The 4,051-nt window shown below is 32.7% G+C and overlaps 1 pseudogene; it reads right to left on the reverse strand.

The window, feature by feature from the left end:
• Positions 1–217: 217 nt before the first annotated feature.
• On the reverse strand, positions 218–697 carry LOC147401666 (amino acid permease 5 pseudogene; annotated as a pseudogene).
• Between the last annotated feature and the right edge of the window lie 3,354 nt (positions 698–4,051).

The following is a 4,051-nucleotide window of genomic DNA, read 5'->3' on the forward strand; positions in this document are numbered from 1 at the left end:
AAATATTGTTTCAAATCAAATACTGATAAAAGCCATTGATGAAGAAATATATCGAAGAAAACAAATAAAGCGCAGACAAAGAGGGAGAGAGAGATTATTAGGATGATAAGGAGAGAAAATGGGTTCTTGAAGGTTATTGTAATTAGGGAGAGAAGATGAGCTTTAAATTGAACCAAACCCTCCATCGTTGTCATTTAGAGAAATATTAATCAAATTCCTAGTGGTGGCCATTCAATTTTTCTATGGACACCATGCTTTTGGATGTAGTAATAGTGTAGCCAATTGCAACCCCAATAATCTGGAAATATTGGGAGAACCCACAGAACAGGTATATTGTTCCACCTAAGTTGGCTTGGACTGCCTCCATGTAGGTGGAGTTTCTCTTCCGCGTGATAAGATCTGGAGATCTGTAATAATCGGCTAAGAGATTGGACATGTAGAAGGTAATAATGGAGAATATAATGAGAGCCATAGGTCCAGCAATCCAACCAAGTTGGGCTAAACGCCAAGCCAATGATAGAATGCCAGAGCCAATATGTGTACTGGCGGTCCACACGGTTCCAATTCTCTTTGGCTTGCCATCATCATCCAGTTCATCTCCTTCAACTCCTTTATGTGGATCCAAATCCATTTCACTAACCACTCTACCAAAATTGCCTCTAGTTTCCAACTCAATATCTTGAATCGTTCTATCCATTTCTCTGACTCAGTTTACTAAGAGGAGATTACGAGACCGAAATTTAAATAGAGAAGTAGAGATTTTAAATTTCTCTTTCAAAGGTTTGGTGAGTGTGGTAACTGTAACATTTTTCAAAGTCTGCCGCTTGGCAGCGACTTTGTTCGAATCTGACAAATCCAGTTCAATCGATCCAGGGAAAATCACAAACAATACATCTGAAAATCCCTTTGCTCTCGTAGGTGAGAAACTTTCCCCAAAGCTAATTTGATCTATCGAACCAAATCAATATTTAATCCCTTTGATTACGCCCAAAGTCTCCCCTTTTCCATTTTTTCTCTATCTCTTTGATCTACAGAGCCATCAAATTCCATAATTTTACAGAGAAAATTTGCAGATAAATTGAACCAGCAGGAGGAGCTAGTTGAAGGTAATGGCAGATCCCTTTTATGTCTCGAACTTGCAAGATCTGGCCGTTCCCTAAGGTTTCCTATCGATCTGAATTGGCAAAAACTCTGCACTTCTATAACAGCCGAAAGAGACATCGATTCTAATGAAAAATCCTTCAAGATTGATTAGGTTCGACGATTCCAAATTTCGCGTCTCTAAATTAGACGATATCAGAAATTTTCTTCAAGTATTAATGGCCTTAAAATCGATTAGAATGGAAGGTTTGATTGGATTGAGATAATAGGCCAATCAGTTTCTGTTGAAAACACTGGAGTTGGGAAGAAGACGAGTTGAAAATCGAAACAATAAGGGTTTTTTTTTTTTTTTAAATATATATTTTTATTGAAACCACACCACACACTATACTAAACACATTAAGTGTTTGATGATTGAAAACGACTTTTTACTAGGGGCACCCTAATGCTTGACATAACCTTAAAAAACAAAACTTTGTTGGGTTTTCCTCTTACTGCCAATGGACAGCACGTTTAAAAAAAAAATTATATATAAAAAAAACGTACTGCCAAAGGGTAGATTGAAAAAAAAAATTAAAAGATGGATCGATTCCTAAAAACAATTAAATAAATAAAAATCTATATGATTTAATAACTATCACACCGTCCTTAATGCAATCATCCTTTTGAAATCTTAAATTATTTAGAATTGTTCTTAATTGAATCATAAAAAAAATGTGTCACAAAATCTTCAAAATCCAACCAGATAATCAATAATGGAGCCAAAAGACTGATGAAAAATAAATAAAAAACAACAGATGAATAACTAAAAAAACTAGGTCATTTAACAATATTTTCGATCCTTGGGATTTTTCAAGTTTGATCCTCAAAGTTCCCAGTAGAGTCGCCACTGAAAGCACCCTCGATCTGCAGGGTGCGCGGATCCGCTTTTAACCTTTGAGTTTTGCGAGTCGTTACCTAGTTATTGCGGTCTAGGAACCGAACATCGAATCTAAATGGATAAAAACAACTAATCTACTAAAAAATTACTGAGTCCGTGAATCACGTTACGGGGTTGGAAGGTGTTAGGCACCAACCCCGCCCAGTCAATGTCGGTCTCTACTTATTTTCAAATAGAACTAAATTGCTAAAAATACCTAATCAATAAAAAAAAAATTAATCTTTATCTTTATGAAAATAACAGTTTTATTCCCTCAGATTTGGTAGAATAGTCCTTCGTACAGCACTTCTCGCTTCATTCTATCACCGGATTCGTTTCGGATCTCTAAAACAAATTATCTCCTTCTAAATTTTTTTAATTTTTTTATTGGATTTCTGGGGTATTTTGAAAGGATTTCTAGGTATTTTTTGAGTTAAAGTTGGGGTATGGATGTTAGGTAAGGAGTTGAGACTTAAAAATCAAGGTTTATGGGAGGTTAAGGAAGCTTTTCGACCTACTTTTTATAGGGTTTATTTTTGATACGAAAATAGGTTGTAAGGACCCCTATTTATAGATTTTTTTTAAGTGTTTGTTTAGATAGAGTTAGTGTTTAATTATAATTGTTTTAGGTAGAGTTATATTTTAATTAAAATTATTTTAAATAGAATTATTATTTAATTAGGATTGTTTTCAATAGAGTTATTATTTAATTAGAATTCTATTAAGGTTTTGACTTTTAATCTCACTTGATTGACTTTCAGATTTTGTCTTTAGTCTTACTTGATTGACTTTAAGATTTTGACTTTTGTCTTACTTGATTGACTTTAATATCTTGACTTTAGTCTTATTTGATTGACTTTAAGATCTTGACTTTAGTCTTACTTGATTGACTTTAATTTCTTGACTTTAGTCTTACTTGATTGACTTTAATTTTAATTAGGATTTCACTTTACATTAATTAATATTTTAATTATTAATTTCGAAATTTTTAATTATTAAAATTATAAAATTACCGTTTTACCCTCAAAGATAACTTTTTATGTTTTAAGTCGGGTTTTGATGTTCTAGGATATTTTGAAATCGATTTTTCATAATTAATTCAATGGGAATATTGGTTTGTATCATTTATGAAATTTTTTTGTGCGAAATGATCATGAACCTTATGAGGGGCATTTTAGTAATTTTATCAAAAATTGACGGAATGATTTATTTTATTTCGATTTATTATTTTATGTGTTTGAAAGAGTTTTCTTAAGCGTAATGTAGGCTTTAAGGATATTTTGAAGTTAGGGATATTTTGATAATTTGATCATTTTTAGTGATTTTTATCGTGAAACTTCCTTTTATTTGTAAGATGATAATTTCTATGTTTTTGAAGTTATATTTTCCTAGCGTAGCAAGGTTTTGTTAGTTTAAGATACCTCATCTAAATTTCTGAAACATATCTAGTAACAAAATAAAACATTGGAATAATCATCCATCATTAGGAACCGTTGCAATCGAGTTGACGAGTTGATTAATCAGGCGAGTGCAAAAATGGGGTGTCTACACCATGTAACATCTAATGTTACTACCAACCTATCAAAATCAACATCTACCTACTTTGAACCACATTTTCTTAGTCAGACTAAAACTAGCTGGCCCATTTTCTTTTATTTGCCCGATCAACCCTAATGGTCCATCTTCACTTCATCAAGAAAAATCCATGGAAGGGACAGTGTTGGAAGACAGAAAGTTTGTCGAAACAATAAATTGTTCGACATCTGACAGATTCAAATCAAAGTATGAAGTAATGATTCATCATAAAGATATCTAAGGGGGCACAGGTCCCGGCATCATAGTCAGTCCATCCAAGTATTTTTCCTAGCTTTAAAGTAGTTTCTTGGTTTAGTTCAATTAATCATGTTAGTCATTTTAGTTTTTATTTTGTAGTCATTTTTAATTCACTTAGTCACGTCAATCATGTTAATTTCTATTTAGTCAATCATGTCAGTCATATTTATTGGTCAAATAGTTTTAGTTGAGTCCGCC

This window comes from Akebia trifoliata, chromosome 5 (assembly GCF_017979445.1).
Source record: "Akebia trifoliata isolate Shusen 1 chromosome 5, ASM1797944v1, whole genome shotgun sequence".
NCBI lineage: Eukaryota > Viridiplantae > Streptophyta > Magnoliopsida > Ranunculales > Lardizabalaceae > Akebia > Akebia trifoliata.